This window comes from Gorilla gorilla, chromosome 13 (genome assembly GCF_029281585.2).
Source record: "Gorilla gorilla gorilla isolate KB3781 chromosome 13, NHGRI_mGorGor1-v2.1_pri, whole genome shotgun sequence".
NCBI lineage: Eukaryota > Metazoa > Chordata > Mammalia > Primates > Hominidae > Gorilla > Gorilla gorilla.
In genome coordinates, this window is record NC_073237.2 from 100,925,992 (window position 1) to 100,947,920 (window position 21,929).

A 21,929-nucleotide genomic window follows, 5' to 3' on the forward strand; every position below is an offset into this window, starting at 1 on the left:
GTATTTATCTTTAAAAGTATGGCTCTTTCCAGAAGAGTGAGTCTACCCTCAAAATGGATGGCAGTTTCTACTCTTAGAACTATAGGGAAAAAAAGTGCATATCCTCTATCACGCCAGTGATTTAGAAATACTAGAATCCAGCACCTTTTCACATGTATTTGTTATCCGCTTCAGGAATAACAGATATGTCATAAGAAAAAGATCCTTGAAACATCTTTACCTATCCAGTGAAATGTTTGGTGGTAAAAGAAAATCTCTTTAGACAAACCTTCAGAACATATTATCAATCAATGCGTACTGCCTTGCTATTATCAACCAAAGCATATCGTCTCCAAAAATAATAATTTTGACTCCAATTATTTGTCATATTTCACATGCATTTACTGGATGCCAATACCATTTTTTTCTAAGATAGAGAATTTTCTAACATACCAAATAATGTTTAAAGCTAAATTAACACAACAATCAAGTCTCATAGAACTAAAAACATCTAATTCACCACCTGATGCGTAAATATCCTCCAAAACATCCCTAACAGGCTGTTATCTATCTTTCTTGCACACCTCTAATAATGGGAAGCTCATCTCTTCTGAGGGAATCTAGTTATTACTGTCAAAAACTGCTTATATGAATCCAAAATCTGTTCTTTTGTGTGTATATTTTCCACTTTTTGTTTTTAGTTGTATTCTTTGAAACAATTACCACTTGAGTTTATTTTTAGAACTAAAATTAGAATTTCAGTCTGTATTTTAGACTTATAATTAGCAAAGATCATTTCATTCATTCATTGAACAAATATATAAGAGCCTACACTCTTCTAGGTAATGGTAAACAATGTGAACATTGGTGTTTGAGATGGAATCTGAATCCAGATCTTTTTTTATTCTAAAAGCCATCCCTTATTTTTTGTTTTCTGCTACTATCCAGATTCTTTTCAACTTGGAGTTACAGTAATCTATTTGCTTTCACAGAATCTAAACTTTTTAAATTCTATAGAGTCTGCTACCTTTTCCAAATTAATCTTCCTAATTCATGGTGTTCATCATCACCACAATTCAAAAACTTACCTTGGCTTTCCAACTAAGACATGAACACTTTGACCTGATACTAATGTCTCCCCACAAAACAACTACCACCTAAAATTCCAGATTATCTCCTAGGGCAATCTCATTCACTCTATGGTTTCAATGCATCATCAATAAACTGGTGAATCCAAATCTATAGGCCTCATCCCAGATTTCTCTCCTGGGCATTTTATGGTAGCATCTTATCTAAATGCAGTAAGTAAAACACATGTCTTTCACTCACCATGTTAACTTACACTACATTATCTTCCTGTGACTTTCCTATTATGAAAAGAAATGTTACCCCCTGTTCTTTTGATGATTTCCAAAATGCGTAAACTGAACTGCAAAGTTGTCTGAGGTCTAGATCCTAAATAACTCTTTAGCCTCATATTTCACAAAATTTCACCTCTCCCAACTGTTCTTTATCCCATGTTCAACCAAAATGGAGCTTCTTTTAATTTTTAGAATATACCACCTTCCCCCACCACCCCCCTCCTCTCTCTCTAGAAAAGAAAGAGCAAATGGAGAATTTTGGAAGGAGAAAGAATAGCATAGCATATGCAGAGGGTAGGGAACTCTTCCTTTTCTTGCTTAATTGCTATTATCCTTCTCCCAGAATCCTGAAGATGTCATTCCTGACCCCTAGTCTGAGTTAGGCAACCCTCCTGTGTGCCCTGATAACATCCTGTATCTCCCTTAATATAGCACTTATCACACATTATTGCAATCATGTGTTTAATTATCTGTGTCTGGCCAAACAGCAAGCACCTTAAGAATAAGCACCATCTTGCTCTTGTTAATCATTGTGATTACAGAATTAAGGCCAGTACCTGGCATATTTTTAACCACTCAGAATGCAAGTGTTATATTGTTGACTTCCCTTGCAATTCCTAACTGATTAATGGCACCACCAAATCTAAACTATCAAAACTTATAAAGTTGGACTCCTAGACATCTTTCACATCTGTTAACTACCCTCCAGCTATTCTTAGTACTATTTCCACATTATGCCTCCATTTGATTACTGCAAGGTACTCCCAGTTGGCCTTTCTACCTTCATTTTCAACACCATCGCTAGCACCTCAGTCTATTCTCCACAATTTTGTCTGTGTTATCTTTCCAAAAAATCAATCTGATCATAGTAAGCCTCTGTCAAATAAAAGCTGCATGATTTTGGGCCCATTACTTAAGCCTCAATTTTCTTAATCTGTTAATAATATTTTAAGATAAAAATGTGCAACTAAAGAAGCTAATAGGGGATCAACTGAATATCCAAAAAGAAAAAATTTAATCTTGGCCCCTACTTTATACACAAAAATCAAATCAAGATTGATTACAGATTTAGATATGAAAAATGGAACAATACGTCTTTTAGAATAATATGTAGAAGTATTCTTTTAGAAGAATATATAGAAGAATAACCACAAAGAAAAGATTGTGAATTGGTCTAATTATATTTAAATTAATAACTTCTATTCATTAGATGTCATCATTAAGAACATAAACAGAAAGGAAAAATATTTTTTAAATAAATATTTTTAACAAAGGATTCATATAAATAAGATATGAAAAATCATTTAAAATCCATTTTAAAAAGACAACCTAGTAGAAGAATGGACCAAAAAAAGTGAATGTACATTTCATCGAATAAGGATATTTGAATATGCAATAAATGTATGAAAAATGCTTAACCTCAGGGAAATAAAAAATAAAATAATATGCTACCACTCCCACCACAACAGCTAAAATGAAAAACAGAGATAATACCAAGTGTTTCCAAAGATGTAAAGCAACTTAAGTTCTTACATACTGCTGGTGGGAGTTTAAATTGGTACCAATACTTTATAGAACTGGAGATGTGTATGAAGCTAAGTATTTGCATACCCTATAACTCAGAATTCTTTCTAAACTATATATTCAATAGAGTGATTATATACAAATTTACACCAAAGATGCATATAAGTATGTTAATAAAAGCACTATTCATACCTTATACAAACACTAGAAAAATATAAATGTTTATCACAAGTAGAATAATGGAATATTTAGCATGGAGAATGAAGAAGGTGCAACTTCAAGCAATATAATATTGGTTAAAGGTATACATAACACATGATATTTGAAACAAATAAAATCAATATGCAGTATTAAAATAGTATATATCTATTAACTCTGAGGAGCTTTGGGGGTGCTTTCTCTGTTTTCCATGATCTGAGATATGGTTCCATTAAAGCATTCAACATGCTATAGCACTTATAAATTGAGCATTTTCAACAAATAACTAGATAGAGAACCCACTAAATACAGAACCCAATGCATTGCCTAAGACTTTAATAGATGTCTTTCATGATTAACAGTATTATTAGTGTTATTATTACATGCTTACAAAGCTGAAATTTCCATGGCTCATTCTCAAAAAGGAAACAGTCAAGCAATCAAAATAATTTTCAACCTCTACTTAACTTTCTTAAAAACCATGGAAGGAATCCAAATATTTCCTACCACAGTAACACTGATAAGAATTACTTTTTCTTTTATCCACTGGCATCATATCCCCCAGCTGTTTTGGAGCATCTCTCCATTTTCCAGCTTTGCTTTTTTTTTTTTCCTCCCTCTCTCTTGCTTTCATTTCATATGATAGTATTCTTTTGATGTCAATATATTTTATCAGGTAAAATAAAATCTCTCTTCCTTGGACCAGGAATTCAGGGGATGGTAAGTTTTAAAACAAGGGAAAAAACAGACTTTAAGTATTGAGGCTTATGTCAGTGAGCTAGGATATATATTGATTGTATCTCACATTTTTAATTCTTTTGAAGATTATAAAGATCAATAACTGGAAGCTTCTGCTCTTTTGATAGATGGATTTTGAGAAGAGTTGAACATTAATATTCCCAAATCAAGGGTTATTTTTTCTGTCACACTGTCGCTAAACTCAAATGTCACCTCTTCTGTGAAGCCTTTACTAAATCCTCCAGGAAGAAATCACTTCTCCCACTTCAGTGTTTCTATATGCTTCTTTGTGCCTCTTTTATAATTTGTATTATATATTGGATACTATTTATTCAGAGGGATGTAGTTGAAAGCACACATTTTAGAAATCAGGAAGAGATGGATAAAAATCCCAACTCTGTAGTTCACCAGGAACATAAAATTTAAAGATGTAAAGTGGAGTCCTCAGGAAATAGATGGTCATTATAGTTCTTTGTTGAATGAATGAAGGCATGATTGCCTTTCACACATCGAAGCTAAGCAAGCTTAGTTACCATTACTGGAATAAGCCTTGCCAATCATTGCTGCCTCTGCATCTTTGTTCATGCCATTCTCTCTATCTAAAATCAAAATCTCTCTAATCTGTCACAATCCAAGACCCTCCTCAAAAGCCTCCTCTGCCTTGAAGCTCCTACTTATCATTTTAACTAAATTGCATTTGTTTAGCAATCTTTCATAATATTTATAATATGAAGATTTATTTTCTATTTGTGTGTTGTTTGTATATCCTGCTTTATTGAAAGGTCATTAGAAGTAGAGTTACTGGTCTTTGTAATCTCCACAATTAACACGTTGATAATTTGGATCAGTGCAATTTGTGTATTCAACTTTTTTAAACGGGCATTTTTCTTTTGAAGGTTGTGTCTTGTATGATGTTACAGGGAATACACACAACTAGCAATAAGCCCAGTTGAGACAGCATTCTCTTCAACAGTGTTTCAGGCCAGGTGTGGTGGCTCACAACTGTAATCCCAGCACTTTGGGAGGCCAACACAGACAGATCACTTGATGTCAGGAGTTTGAGCCCAGCCTGGCCAACATGGTGAAACCCCATCTCTACTAAAAACACATAAAAGGCCAGGTGCGGTGGCTCACACCTGTGGTCCCAGCACTTTGGGAGGCCAAGGCAGGTGGATCAGAAGGTCAGGAGATCGAGACCATCCTGGCCAACATGGTGAAACCCTGTCTCTACTAAAAATAAAAAAATTAGCCAGGCGTGGTGGTGGGTGCCTGTAGTCCCAGCTACTTGGGAGGCTGAGGCAGAAGAATCACTTGAACCTGGGAGTCAGAGGTTGCAGTGAGCCGAGATCACACTACTGCACTCCAGCCTGGTGACAGAGCGAAACTCAGTCTCAAACAAACAAACAAAAAGCACACACAAAAAAATTAGCTGGGTGTGGTGGCGTGTGCCTGTAGTCCCAGCTACTAGGGAGGCTGAGGCATAAGAATTGCTTGAAACCAGGAGGCGGAGGTTGCAGTAAGCCAATATTGCCTACTGCATTCCAGCCTGGGTGACACAGCGAGACTCTGTCAATTAAAAAAAAAAATGTGTTTCAGTGTTGTTTACCTGGTTTTGTCTCACCTGAGTGTAACAACCGTGACTATAATAGGTCAGGCAGAGTCTATCTAATTGAATTAAACACAGATAAGAATCCCAGAGCTACTTTCTTAAGGTCATTATTTAACAAGAAGAAATATTAATCTATAAACTAGTAATTCCTACATATGTATCTCCATTCCTGACTTCCCTAACATCCAGATTCATATATTCAACTTCCTACTACACATTTCCACTTAGATAATTAATAAGTGTATCAAGATAATGAGTTCAATACAGAACTGTTGATTCTCTCTATCCTCATTTGGTTTCATCTTCCCTACCTCAGGAAATGTAAAACCACTTATACAAATCCAATGCACCAGAAAATTCTGTCAGTTTGACTCAAAATTTATACTGAACCTGAATACTTCAGTTGCTACCACTCTAGTCCAAGCTACTGTTATCACATCTACACTACTGAAATGGCTTTCAAAGTCATCTCCTCGCTTTCATTCTTGTTCTGCTACAAGTCATTCTCCAGTAGCTAGGGTGGTTTTTTTGTTTGTTTGTTTTGTTTTGTTTTGTTTTGAGACAGAGTCTTGCGGTGTTGCCCGGGCTAGAGTGCAGTGGCGTAAACTTGGCTCACTGCAACCTTGGCCTCCCAGGTTCAAGCAATTCTCCTTGCCTCAGCCTCCCAAGTAGCTAGGATTACAGGCACTCACCACCACACCCGGCTAATTGTTTTTGTATTTTTAGTAGAGACCAGGTTTCACTATGTTGGCCAGGCTGGTCTCGAACTCCTGACCTCATGATCCGCCAGCCTTGGCCTCCCAAAGTGCTGGGATGACAGACGTGAGCCATCACGCCCGGCCGTGTTATTTTAAAAATGTAGACATATGATGTCAGGCATTTACTAAAAACCATCTTAATATTACCATTATATTTCGAATAAAATCCACTCCTTACCATGGCCTACAAGGGTCTACATAATCTGACCCAACCTATTTCCCCAGTGTCATCCATCTCCTACCTCCTTCCCATGCTTACCAGAGTCCACATCTGTTGTCTTCTTGCTGTTTCCCAGACATACCCAAGCCTTTGCCTTTGCTGTTGCCTCTACCTGGCACAGTCTTTCCTGGTCCCCCAGGTTTCTCTCTCATTTAACTCAAGTTTTGGTCAAGAACTTATCATACTTTGTTTTCCTTCATAGCGCTCACATTTCCCAAAATTGCATTATATATTCATTGTTTTACAAGTTTATTGTCTAACCTCTCCACAGGAATGTAAGCTCCAAAAGGGTGAGGACTGTTTCTTTTTTTTCTTTTTTTTTTTTTTTTTGAGACGGAGTCTTGCTCTGTCACCCAGGTTGGAGTGCAGTGGCACGATCTCAGCTCACTGCAACCTCCGCCTCCTGGGTTCAAGTGATTCTCCTGCCTCAGCCTCCCAAGTAGCTGGGACTACAGGCACGCGCCACCATGCCCAGTATTTTTAGTAGAGACAGGGTTTCACCATGTTGGTCAGGATGGTCTCGACTTTTTGACCTTGTGATCTACCCACCTCAGCCTCCCAAAGTGCTGAAATTTCAGGTATGAGCCACCACGCCCAGCTAACTTTTTCTTATTAGTTATTGTTAAGTAATGTTAAACAAATATTATGTACTCTATAAATATTTGTTGAAGAATGAGCACACACATTGCAGGACAGCCCTATAACCTGTACACTTTGGAATATATATATTGCAAAATATATTTGTGTGTATATATATGCACACACATTCTGGCATTCACTATAAGTTTCTGCTTTTTTTCTGATTTGATTACTGATATGAACCCTAAGCTGGTAATTAAAGGAGTATTCTTTATACATTTTTAGTCTACTTACCTTTCCTCCAGGTTTCACTGATCTTTTTCTTTTTATATAAGCTGCTTGTTACATTTTGTATGTGCTAGACTTGGCTACTCTTGGTTTTAGGGCTCTGATTTATTTCACTTTAAAGGTAAGTTTAGAATGTCTTGCAAAATGCTGGCTACTTATTACTCAGTGCTCTCTCACTCTTGCTCTCTCTCTCCCCACTGCAATAAAGCTTTTTATCCCCCAAATCTAAATGCTTGGACTCCTGTCAGTGTACTTGCAATAATTCATAGGTTTTTTTGTTCTGTGTCTTGCGGTTGGAAATCTGGCAAGCTCTGAACTTCTCTTAAAATTCATTTGCTTATCTATTAAATGGGGACAATGAAAACAAAATGTCTGTTTTTGGTGATAGGGAGGGTAATAATATTTACTGCTGTAAAGAGTCACATCTCATTTGGAGTACAAGCTGAAAATCAGTTTCTAACTTCACACTGACATACTATGTTCTGTGTTACATCATTTGACATTCTTTCGAAAATTCAGTGCACATTTATTTACTAATGTAATAACCGATGAAATGACACACCACACTTGCAAAACAAGAAGTTAAAACCATCCTACCATACTGTCTAGTGGCAAGATTTTCCCAGGGGATTCAAGCACGACACTTTAAATATGACATACTGGTAAAAATTTTTGATGACTACAGCTATTTCTGACAAAATTGTTATAAAGGTTAAACTCTATATAAGAAACATTTTAGGCCAGGCGCAGTGGCTCACACCTGTAATCCCAGCACTTTGAGAGGCAGAGGTGGGCAGATTGCTTGAGGTCAGGAGTTCGAGACCAGCCTGGCCAACACAGCAAAACCCCATCTCTACTAAAAATACAAAAAATTAGCCAGGCATGGTGGCGTGCACCTGTAGTCCCAGCTCCTCGGGAGGCTGAGGCAGGAGAATCGCTTGAACCCGGGAGGCGGAGGTTGCAGTGAGCTGAGATCGTACCACTGCACTCCAGCCTGGGTGACAGACCAAGACTCTGTTTCAAAAAAACAGACAAACAAACAAACAAAAAACAGTTTAAATATCTTATAATTATAAAAATAAATAAATAAATAAATAAATAATATTCAGACTTTGAAATACCAACACAGTTAGGTGATTGGGTAACTCTCACAGACATGTAAATGAGAATAGACAAATGTGTCATTGAGGAAGAAGCTAGTTTAAGTTTTCTTCTTTTGAGAAAATGAGCATATATACAGGTATATGAATAAAAACTTTTTAAAACAATTTCAGAAAAATTTGAGAGAGAACACATCTGGATTGAAATTTGGAATAAACTTATGGATTAACAGACATGTCAATGAGGTGAAATGGAATGAGTGCCATATATTTAAGGTTTTTTTTTAATATGCTATCTCCATACTATCTGCAAATTCTTTCAACTAGACTTCTTATGTAAAGCATATGTAGCCACCCTCAGAATCTTTAGTACCTGTTTAAAAACATATATCCTGCCAATTTTAACAGCTAAGAGGAAGGGATACTCTTGTAGGAACCTGATTTAAGAGAGAAATTTTTTGATGCTATTAGTAATATCCCCCATTCACTTTAACTCCAGAGGCCATTAAGAGGAAATTTTCTGTCAGATCTTATCTGCTTTTCAATTCATTAACAGTTTTCTTATTTTTTGACAGGGGTGTAAGCAGAGAACAAATAATTAATTTTTAATTGTAGCATTTTGTGTGACACTGATTGGAAAGTTCAAATATCTAAAGTTATAAAATAAACAAAATGACAAAAGGAGAATAATTTTTTTCACGTCATCACCAAGAGGTTATACTTTATTAAAGCAGTCTTTGCAGGGTTCCCTGAAAGAGATCTTTCCAATATTAAAATACATATGTACACATTTACATTGACAGAAAACTTGTCAAGTTGAATGTATGATGCAAGACAGACTCTAATGGAGGCAAGACTAGTAAGTGGATAAAAAGAACTGTGTCATTATAAACTAAAACCTTCTTTAGGAAAAAAGTTTTATTTGAAAACAAAAACTTTTTAATAGGTTGCTTACAACTCCAACAAGGGAGCAAAGCAAAATAAAATGTAATGGTCCCTTAGAAACATAGTTTTTTCTATACTGAATGCTTGTCTGGATTTCAGTTGCTATTCCTGGGGGATGGGAAGGAAAGAAAAGCATCAGAAGATTTACCAAATTTAAACTCTAAGTAATAAGGAGAAAGTCATTAACGAAATTCTTTCAGATGATATGTTTTCAGTTAAAGTTCGTCTGTTTTTAGTTACTTCAGAGGGAACTAGATTCCCCAGGGCATGTCAGACTGTATAAACCTTAGCAAAAGGACCTTAGTTATTCCTACAGCATTTATTCTGCAGGAATTAATTTCACATTCAATATCCATTGCATCATGAAGATATCTTTGATAATGTTATTTCTCTGCATCTACATGATAACAGCCTATATATCATATAGTATCGCTGTTCTTAAAACCACTAAGTTACATTAGTATTCGCATTTCTCAGGATCTATTTTAATATGTAACTTTAATAAAAACTAAATGACTGAAGCTCAAAGAAACTAAATTATAACCTGGATGAAAGAAATAATTTTCTTTCTCTGTGTTACTCATGTTCTTACACAGATGTGAGATTAAAAGAACAATGATTAAATTATGCAACACTATTAATTAGAGGCTATCTAAACTAATAGTAGCTAAATTATAATAATGATTCCGTTGATCAAGGCTGCAGTAAGCCATGATCATGCCACTGCACTCCAGCCAGGGCGACAGGGTGAGACTCTGTCTCAAAAAAATAAATAAAATAAAAGTGAGAAGAGGCAGGACAATATGGCCAACTAGAAGCCTCCACCAATTGTCTTCCCTGCAGGAACACCAAATTGCACAACTATCCACACAATAAAAAGCACATTCATAAGAACCAAAACAGCTGAGCAATCATAGCACCTGGTTGTAACTTCATATCACTAAAAGAGGCAAGGAAGAGGGTAGAAAATATAGTCCTGAATCTCTGATAACATGCCTCCTTCATGAATCCATAATGATCATCAGATCACTAGAAGCTACTGTGAACAACGATATGCCAATAAACTGAAAAACCTAGAAGAAATTGATAAATTCCTAGACATATACAACCTACCAAGATTAAACCATAAAGAAATCCAAAACTTCAACAGACCTATAACAAGTAATGAGACTGAAGCCAAAATAATAATAATTTTTTCTTTCCCAGCAGTGAAAATCCCAGGACCCAATGTCTTCACTGCTGAATTTTAACAAACATTTAAAGAAGAACTAATGCCAATCCTACTCAAACTATTCAAAAAAAAGCTTCCAAACTGATTCTATAAGCCCAGTGTTGCCATGATTCCAGAACCAGATAAAGACACATCAAAAAAAAAAAGAAATAGAAAAAGAAAACTACAGGACAATATCGCTGATGAATATTGATGCAAAAATCCTCAACAAAATCCTAGCAAACCAAATTCAACAACACATTAAAAAGTTCATTACGACCACGTGAGATTTATCCTAGGGATGCAAAGATGGTTCAACATATGCAAATTAATCAATGTGATACATCATATCAACAAAATGAAGGGCAAAAACCATAGGATAATTTCAAATGATGCTAAAAAACCATTTTATAAAATTCAACATCTCTTCATAATACAAACCCTCAAAAACTCGGTATAGAAGGAACATACCTCAACATAACAAAAGCCATATACAACAGACCCACAGATGGTATCTTACTGAATGGAAAAAAACTGAAAGCCTTTCCTATTATATCTGGAACATGAAAACAATGCCCACTTTCACCACTGTTATTTAACATAGTACTGGAAATCCTAGCTAGAGCAATCAGACAACAGGAAGAAATAAAGGGCATTCAAACTGGAAATGAAAAGTCAAATTATCCTTGGAGATGATATGATTTTATATTTGGAAAAACCTAAAGGCTCCAGCAAAAAACTATTAAAACTGAGAAGCAAATTCAGTAAGCTGCAGGATAGAAAATCAACATACAAAAATTAGTAGCATTTCTATATGCCAGCAGCGAACAAGCTGAAAAAGAAATCGAGATAGTAATCCCATTTACAACAGCTACATATAAAATAAAATACCTAGGAATAAACTTAACCAAAGAAGTGAAAGATATCTACAATGAAAACTATAAAATATTGATAAAAGAAGTTAAAGAGGACACACAAAAAAATGGAAAGATATTCCATGTTCATGGATTGGAAGAATCAATACTATTAAAATGTTCACACTACCCAAAGCAATCTACAGATTCAATGCAATCCTTATCAAAATACTAATGGCATTCTTCAAAAAATAGAAAAAATAATCCTAAAACTTATATGGAACCACAAAATACCCAGAATAGTCAAAGCTATCCCAAGAAAAAAGAACAAAACTGGAGGAATCATATTACCTGACTTCAAATCATAATACAGAGCTGTAGTAACCAAAACAGCATGGTGCTGGCATAAAAACAGACACATAGACCAATGGAACATTCTAGAGAACCCAGAAACAAATTCATACATCTAAAGAGAACTCATTTCCAACAAACGTGCCAAGAACAACAGTGGAGAAAGGACACTCTCTTCAATAAATTGTGCTAGGAAAACCGGATAGCCATATGCAGAAGAATGCACCAAGAACCCTATCTCTCATCATATACAAAAATCAAATCAAAATGGATTAAAGACTTAAATCTAAGACATCAGACTATGAAACTACTACAAGAAAACATTGGGGGAACTTTCCAGGACATAGGATTTGGCAAACATTTCTTGAGTAATACCCCACAACCACAGACAATAAAAGCAAATATAAACAAATGAGATCACATCAAGTTTAAAAGCTTCTGCACTGCGGAGGAAACAACAACGCAAAGCGACAACCCACAGAATGGGAGAAAATATTTGCAAACTACCCATCTGACAAGGGATTAATAACCAGATATACAAGGAGCTCAAACAACTCTATAGAAAAAAAGTCTAGTAATCCAATTAAAAATTGAGCAAAAAATCTGACTAGACATTTCTCAAAAGAAGACATACAAATGGCAAAGGGGTATATGAAAAGGTGCTCAATATCACTGATCATCAGAGACATGCAAATCAAAACTACAATATCCCCTTACCCCAGTTAAAATGACTTATATCTAAAACACAGGCAATAACAAATGCTAGCGAGGATATGGAGAAAGAGGAACCCTCATACGATATTGGTGGGGATGTAAATTAGTACAACTACTTTAGAGAACAGTTTGGAAGTTCCTCAAAAAACTAAAAATAGAGCTACCATGTGATCTAGCAATCCCACTGCTAGGTATATACCCAAAAGAAAGGAAAGCAGTATATTGAAGAGATATCTGCACTCCCATGTTTATTGCAACTCTATTCAAAATAGCCAAAATTTTGAAGCAACCTAAATGTCCACTAAAGATAAATGGATAAAGAAAATGTGGCACATAGGCACAATGGAGTACTATTGAGCCATAAAAAATAATGAGATCCTGTCATTTGCACAACATGGATGGAATTGGAGGTTATTATGTTAAGTGAAGTAAGCTAGACACAGAAAGACAAACCACATGTTCTCACTTACTTGTGGGAGCTAAAAATTAAAACAATTGAACTCAAGGAAGTAGAGAGTAGAACGATGGTTACCAGAGGCTGGGAAGCATAAAGTGAGGGAGAACTAAGGATGGTTGATCTGCAGAAAAATATAGTTAGATAGAATAAATAAAATCTAGAATCTGATAGCACAAGAGGATGACTACAATCAACAGTAATTTATCGTACTTTTAAAATAACTAAAAGGATATAATTGGATTGTTTGCAACACAAAGAAAAGATAAATACTTGAGGTGATGGATACTTCATTTGCCCTAGTGTGACTACTACACGTTGTATGCTTGCATCAAAATATCTCATGTGCCCTATAAATATATACACTTACTGTATTCATAAAAATGAATAATTAAAAAAGAAATTTAATGGTATTTTTAAAATAAAATAAAAGTGAGTGATTTTAATGTATACTTCTCTCTAATGGGTTAAAAATGTGAAAATAAACAATTTAAATTCTACAATGATTAAAAGTCATCTGAAGAAGATAAAAATATATAATATGTAATATCTATCAAGTTTTATATTCAAACAACTGGGGAATATATATTTATAAAACTGACTCCTTGGGTCAGAAAGCAAGACTTAATACATATTGAACAATTAATAGCACTCAACCACATTTTCTTATCACAATGAAATACAATTAGAGATCAATTAAAAAACTCAAAATATATTTTATATTTGGAAATTTTGAAACACATTTCTAAGTAAATCATTGATTAGTAAAAAATAACAATGGAAATTATAAAACATTTACAACTTTAGGACAACAAAATTACCATCAAAATTAGTTGATTCAGTTTAACTGTTTCGAAGAAAATTTATAGGCTTAAACATAAAAAAAGTTGAAAGTTTATGCACTTAGCATCCAATTCAAGCTCTAGAAAAAAAAATAAAGAATGGAAAAAACACAAAGACAAGGAATTTTGAACCAGTTGTTTAAAAAATTGCCAGGCCCAAACAATTTCCCTAGAAAATTCTAATAAATTTTCAAGAGCATAAAAAATCTCTATCTAATTTGTTGCAGAAAATAGAAAAACAGGAAGATCTTCTGGAACCAATCTTTCGAAGCAAGCATGTGAAACAAAAACTGGACAATTAAAAAAGGGAAAAAATACGCCACTCTACTACATAGATACAAAAACCTTAAATAAAATATTAGCAAACGTAATCCAGCAATGTACAAAATAATAATACCTAATGTCCAAGTAAAATATATATCAGTGATGCAAGAAAATGTTAACATTAGAAAATATGTTAATTTAATTTATAACAATATCAATTAAAGGAGAAAAAAGCATGTCTATTTTACTAAATGCAGAAAATTTCATAAAATTCAACATGCATTTATGACAATATAAGACAGTACATACTTTCTAAATAGTCAGATACTAAATTATAGCATCGTAAGTATTGACAAGAATATGGAGAACTCAAGTTCAATTCATTGCCAGTGAACATATGAATTAATATTTTGAAGAGCAAATAAGATCAGGTAAAGTTGATCCCACAATTCCACTTATAAGAATGGGGCAAAAGAAGTGAGGAAGAAAAAGCTAGTCTATGCCACCATCTAGTGGCCTTAGAATATAATAGAAGTTGTGATTCCTTCAGCCGCGCTTACAAAGGAGTCCTGAAAGTACCTATGTAAGGATGGACCAAAAACTTACAAACATATACAGTATATATGCAGTTACTGCCCTCACTAACTGTTGGGCCCACATTGGCTCCACCCATCCTGCTTCCTTCTGAAGATTTGCATGAACCTAACCACGTGACACAACCAAGTAGAAATATCTCAGACAGAGTGCTTCCTATGTCCACCTCATATAATTTTTTTCACCACCCTTCAAACAATACCTATTGTTTCATGAGTCTTAAAAAGATACTACTCCAAATTGACCAGACTAGATTGGTAATAACTTAAAAGTTGGTCAATACTAAGTATTGGCAAGAATATGATGCAAAGTGAAGCCTCATACACTTCTATTTAGGGTACAAATTTGGAAACTTAGCAAAGATGAATATATAACCCAAAATCAAACAAAGGAAACAAATGAACAAAAAAGCTTTTAAAATTAACAAAAATTACAAGAAAGATGAATGTATATACTGACTGACCCAGAAAACCTCTCCTTGGTATATTCTCTAGAGCAGTGGCTCTTGATCCCAAAGGACACCTATGCATAGAATTCAAGGGGCCTAGTAACTTGGATGGGAAAAAAACTACATCTTTATTTTTATCAACCTCAATTGAACCTTAGTAGTTCCTGCTGCCAGACAGTTTTACTTATGAGTTCACTAAATTGTCAAGGAACAGTCATCATCTTATTCAAGTTATTTAGCAAAAAAAAAAAAAATTGAGAAACCTGCCTGATCCATTTATTTTTATTTCATATTCAGATGAGAACAGTACAAGCAGATAAAGCTTTTTGGCTTATTTCACTTATAACATAGATGTGGAAACAATAAATAAAATATAAAATGGAATCTTCCAATAATAGCATTTGGACCAACTCTCCTGCAGCTAACTGTACACTCTAGGAAAAATATGTCTTAAATTTCTTGTTGGAGGTGATAATTTCAGTTGCTGCTCACCTCGGAGAACTGTTCTTTTCACAAAGAACAATAAAAATAATAGTAGATAAAGAGTGCAATAGAAAACTTTTTTAGGCAATGGATTGTTTATGGCATAGATTGTGGTAATCGTTTCCTGGGTGTATGCTTATCTTCAAACTCATTAAATTGAATACATTAAATATGTGTAACTTTTTGTTATGTCAATTGTATCTCAATAGAATGTTTTTTAAGTCCTTGCACTCATAGAGCTTTCATTGAAATAACTGAATATATACTCTTTTTTTTTTTTTGAGGCAGAGTCTCGTTCTGTCCCCCAGGCTGGAATGCAGTGGCGCGATCTCGGCTCACTGCAACCTCTGCTTTCTGGGTTCAGGCAATTCTCTTGCCTCAGCCTCCCAAGTAGCTGGAATTACAGGCACGTAACACCACGCCCGGCTAATTTTTTCTATCTTTAGTAGAGACGGGGCTTCACCCTGTTGGCCAGGCTGATCTCAAACTCCTGACCTCATGATCTGCCTGCCTCAGCCTCCCAAAGTGCTGGGATTACAGGTGTGAGCCACTGCACCCGGCCTACATACTCTTGAAGGGTGACATTTATATAAAGATATATTCATTTCTTCACTAGACTGACAATATCTCTAAAACAAGAATAGTATCTTGTTAATTTTGTATCCCCAATAAACACCTAGACTATTACAGGTAATAATATAGGTAAAAATGTTTTTTTACTTTACAGGGAAAAAGAAACTTCCTGAAATCAGGATCTTGAAAAGATATTTGCATGCCAGTGTCATTCAGCATTGTTCACAATAGTCTAAATATGGAAACAACCTAAATGTCCAGCAACAGATGTTCGGATAAAGAAAACATGTGTACATGTGATATAATGGAATATTATTCAGCCTTTAAAAAGAAGGAAATCCACCTGGCCAACAAGGCAAAACCCCGTCTCTACTAAAAACACAAAAATTAGCCAGGCGTGGTGTCAGGCCTCAGCCACTCTGGAGGCTGAGGCGGGAGAATCACTTGAACCTGGGAGGCGAAGGTTGCAGTGAGCCAAGATCACGCCATTGCACTCCAGCCTGGGCAACAAGAGGGTGACTCCATCTCAAAAAAAAAAAAAAAAAGAAGAAGGAAATCCTGCCATATACAATAACATGGCCGAACCTTGGTAACACTATACTAAGTAAAGTAAGCCAGTCACTGCAAGACAAACACTGTAGGATTACACTTATATCAACTATCTAAAATAACCAAATTCATAGAAGCAGAAAAGAGAATGATGGTTTCCAGGGGCTAGGTGGGGGGCAGACAGAAATGAAGAGTTACTATTCAACAAATATAAAAGTTTCAATTATAAAAGATTAATATCTTCTGGATATCTGTTGTACAACATAGTGCTCATAGTTAACGATGCTGTTATTGCATGCTTAAAAATTTGTTAAGAGAGTACATCTCATATTATCATGTTAAATGCTCTTACCACAACAAACACACAAATATATACTTACACACATACATACATTTTCCTGAAGTGGCCAAAAGCATCCAGAAACTGGATTGGAGCAGTCGATATTTGCCGGAAAAAATGGCATGGATGATTTCCTTTTGCTGGTTTTAAGATAAGAGAAGGACCTAGTCAGCGTCATTTTACAGGGTAACTAAAATCCAGGTAGAAAACATCAGTCTTACTGGCCTGAAGGAACAGGACAGAGTTCATGAAGGTCATGGAGATTGAAAATCTGGAAGATAAAACCACAGAAAATAGACAGACAGACCAACGAGAGCCTCAAATTTTTGTGTTTACTATACCCAAATACCGGCTGATCTCTACACTATACGTAAGTGACGTTAAGCCTAAAAGACCTGAACAAAGATTTCAATTGCTGCCCACCTCAGGGAAGACAAGTTTGAAAATGGAGTCCTGCTGAATTACAGTCTGCTAAAAGAATATATCAATATTGAGTCAAATTCCACTTTCCAAGAATAACCTGAGAAATATTTTTACTTCAACGTGCTTTTCTGAAATATTGCCAGTGCCTGCCTCAAGAGGTAGAGTCTTTTCATCTTTGTATATTCCTACAACACTGAGTGGACATCAAGTTTATTTGGCATCAAAATTTAGCAAAGGGCCTTATATATGTGTGTTCTCCAAATATTAAATGAATTGTGAATGTTCTTCGAGTTGAGGCTTACACAATTGCAGAGGTGCTTACAAAAATGTAAGTGTGGTTGAGTTTAAAAACACAAAGACCTGGAAGTAAAACAGCAGTATCTGGAGCCAGAAGTTGACAGAGGATGAGTGGAGTTGGAGAAGTCTCTTGGGAAACCACGGCAGCACTGTGCTGTCCTTTGATGCTGTGAGTTCACAGCTTTGGTTATTACACCCTATGTGTGCTTTGCCTTACTAAGAAAAAATGTACATCACACTCATTTTTCATTTTACAAAAGGGCATTATGAGAACTTCTGACAGTGCAAATGGGCCTTAACTCTTAGGGTAGAGAAAGTGAAAATAATCTCTGAGCCTAGTCCTCCAATATTGTTATTACCCTCAAAAACCTAAAGAAAAGTGAAAGGTTGCTGAGAATCCAGCAGAAAACTATTTCATTTCCACTTGTTATATGTAGGGTTTTTTTTTCCTGTTTTCCATTTTAAAATATTATGAATTTGTTAAAAATGTCTGAAAAATTAACATGGAAAAATATATACAATGTAGTACGCATAATAAAAATAAGGTAATAAATCAAGAAATACAGTGTACTCTGAAGCATGTAAACACAGTATATGCATAGAAGTATATTAATATTTACATCTGTAATTATGAGTGATTTTCTTTCCTCCTTTAGATTTTTTGGAATTTCTCAAATTTTCTATTCTGAGTATGTATTATTTGTATAATCAGGGAAGTAGCAATTCAAAAAAGAAAGAAAATTACTGCTTAATAATTAGGTATGGCCAGGTGCGGTGGCTCATGTCTGTAATCCCAGCACTTTAGGAGGCCGAGGTGAGCGGATCATGAGGTCAAGAGTTCAAGACCAGCCTGGCCAACATAGTGAAACCCTGTCTCTACTAAAAATACGAAAAATTAGCCTGGCATGGTGGTGGACACCTGTAATCCCAGCTACTCAGGAGGCTGAGGCAGGAGAATCGCTTGAACCCAGGAAGCAGAGGTTGCAGTGAGTAGAGATTGCGCCACTGCACTCCAGCCTGGGCAACAGTGGGAGACTCTGTCTCAAAAATAATAATAATAAGTTAGGTATAATCAGATCTTTGAGATATTAGCCCTAATGTATGTAAAAGTCACGATCTTCCATCTTATTTAAAGATTCAACTTTAAATCACTTCTGGGATTACAGTCTCTCAGAAGAAAACCAAGGAGGATTTAAATTGGCTACCAGAGCCACTGGCAGGTCCTCTGGAAATATTGGGGCTCAGAGGAAGGAAAATACTTATGTGACAGATTAATTTACTATTGGATATAAAATTATGGCTGAAAGCTTTATTGTTTATCTCTCCCATGCCACTTTTAAGAGTTGTGATTGTGTTCTAGAGTATGGCTATAGCTCAAAGAGAGAGAGCTGAGAAGTCAACTGATTGAGAAGGAGCAGCTACAGTGACTTCAGTATGTGGACACAAGAAGTTAGCAAAACACTGATGAAAAAGAGGGAGACTGTTTTGGAAGAAACTGAAATCCCAATAAGTCATGCTGTCTATTGTAAGTGGAGATGAGGACCCTATACAGATGTTTGAAATGGGAACATTAGGGCAAAGCTGGGAAGAAGTATTTTCAGAAAGAAAGAGGTAAATGGATGAAGTATACGTCTTCCAGCTAAGATGCAGTACTTCTCCTTATCAGTAGCCAAAGGGTAATATGGAGTACATGGACTGGGGCACAGTAGGCTTACAGAGATTCAAGGGCACTGCACTGTGACATAGCCCTAAAGACAGCGAGGGCATGAAGACAGCAGGGTGAATCAATCCCAGCACTGAGCCCATGGCTAACTGAAACTTCCAGCAACAAACACATATTTTTGGTAACCAAACAGAAACGTGGATGAAAAAACCCAGGATAATTATCTAACCTATGCGAGAGGGAGAGAAGAGGCCTTGTTCTAACTAGAGCACTGCTGCTTATTATTAGCTCCTTTGGGGCTCAGAAGGGCTCATTTATTCGGACAAGCACTGGAGCTCTAGTACCAGGGATGTTGGCTATTGTGAAGAATAAGTTATTATATAAACAGCAGGATAATCTAGCTGGAGTAGGAGATAGTATACAATAAATACTTAGTGAATTCAATTTCCTTCTGACGGCACAGTCTGTTTTGAGAGTTTCTTTGGTTAAAATGAGGGAATCTGGGTGAGTACATATGCTTTACAAGCAAAATACTACTCTTTCTTATTGGTAAACATGGGGAGAAGGGTGAGCACTTCAGAATCATATTTCTCAAGCAGAGTTTGATTTTCATCTATAGGTGATATCCAATGCTGAGCATCAATCTAAAGACCAGACTGGCCCTTTGGAAAGAGATGTACAAAAAAACAGAGAGCCAGGGGCACTGGAACTTTACCCATTTTTGGCAGAAATGAAACTGAGGTAATAATCATTGCTATTACTCCCCTACCCCTTCCCACCATGGGTATCTCCTCTGCCTTCTCTTTTTACTGTGTGATACAGTTGGATGTCTTATCATCCTACCTACACTGCCCACCTTAGCCACATTCTAAGTGGTGAGCTCTAGAATCCTAATCTAAGAACTGGGACTGTGTTAGTGTGTCTTCTCAGAGTGAATATATTTGTCAAGTTGATCTCTTGAAGTCAGAACATTCAATGGCATTAAGTCAGTTTATGTCATAAATCAACAGAAAGCCTTTCACCAATTTTCTTTCCAATAACTATTCTCACTTGATCTTGGGTATTAGTGAAAATTGGACCAAAATTCTTCAAACTCTCACCACTGTTTCCTTCAAAGGAAAATTTAAAATATTATGTATTTTTATAATCAGAAAATATACATTCTTTTCAAAAAGTTAGAAAATGAGGCAAAATGAAGAACAGTAATAATCCCTCCAAGAACCACATTCCAGAAAAAAAAAAAAACTGGTTAAGATTTCAATGTAACTTCTTTCAGTCACATATATACAAAACTGTGATCATTTATATGCTTATGAGACAGTCTTCTTTTTTTTTTTTTTTTGAGATGGAGTCTCGCTCTGTCACCCAGGCTATAGTGCAGTGGCAAGATCTTGGCTCACTGCAACCACCACCTTCCGGGTTCAAGCGATTCTTCTGCTTCACCCTCCCAAGTAGCTGGGACTACAGGCACGTGCCACTACGCCCGGCTAATTTTTGTATTTTTAGTAGAGACGGGGTTTCACCATATTGGCCAGGCTGGTCTCGAACTCCTCACCTCATGATCTGCCTGCCTCAACCTCCCAAAGTGCTGGGATTACAGGCGTGAGCCACCGCGCCCGGCCGAGACATTCTTTTTAACACAGCATTATATCATGGGGATTTTCCTTTTCATTTACTATTCTCCAAGATTACAACTTTCATGGTTGTTTAACATATGAGAGGATGTATTCTTATGTGTATATTATAACCTACCAACCCCACAAACCAGAATTCCAGCACCTGGAGGTTAAAAAAAAAAAAAAAAAAAAAAAAAAGCATAGCAACCTTTTAAATCATGATTAAACTTGAAACATAATAGGACATATGGATCCAACCCATGGATATGCTATTCCATTTGGTTGGATCATTCTAGTGAAAAATTGTTGATAATAGTGCTAACACTACCTTTGCAAACTTTAAGAAAAAACACTGCTACAGTTTTACCATTTTGAATTATGCTGCCCAATGATTTGAGAGTAATAATCTCCTTTATCATCTTAATTATCGATCTTCCTGTATCTAGATTACTCAGAGGTCTGACCAAGAGTGAATGTTGTATTTTACCAAATGCACTTTAGCGTCTTGTTAGAAGACCATGTGTTGGGTTTTTTGCTTATTTGTTTAGTATGTTGATAGATTTTCAAATATTAATTTGGAATTTTATTAATCCATGAAATAAATTGTATCACTTTAGTATATACAGTTTGGATGTACTTTAATTATGGTTATACATATACATTCATAAATAAGATTATCTGTAGTTTTCGTCTGTCTTTGAAAGTTTGGGAAAACAAGGCTATTTTTGCTTGATAAAATGTTTCTACAAAATGTTCTATAACTTTTTCACATTGAAACATATTATACAGCACAGAAATTTTTTCTTGAAAGTGTGAAATAACTATTGTAAGCATTCTGCATCCAGTGCAAAATCCAGTCTTGATTTTGAAAGTCAAGATCTCACAATAGGATCTCTATTACCTACCATAGTATACATGGCATAGTTTCTGTTGAATAAATGTAGAATTCTGTAAG

The 21,929-nt window shown here is 35.6% G+C and overlaps 1 protein-coding gene across 8 annotated transcripts in view; it reads right to left on the reverse strand.

The window, feature by feature from the left end:
• Positions 1-21,929, reverse strand: part of LOC101150014 (olfactory receptor 13C9) — a 219,929-nt gene that overhangs the window by 140,434 nt on the left and 57,566 nt on the right. For 4 of the 8 annotated variants that reach the window (XR_010130312.1, XR_010130310.1, XR_010130309.1 and 1 more), the window contains one exon: positions 17,028-17,246. The exons of 1 other annotated variant lie outside the window; for it this stretch is intronic. The gene's annotated coding sequence lies outside the window, so the exon portion shown is untranslated. Of the gene's footprint in view, positions 1-17,015; positions 17,247-21,929 lie in introns of all 8 variants that reach the window. 3 more of the 8 variants (XR_010130311.1, XM_055350363.2, XM_055350362.2) reach the window with 1 other exon arrangement.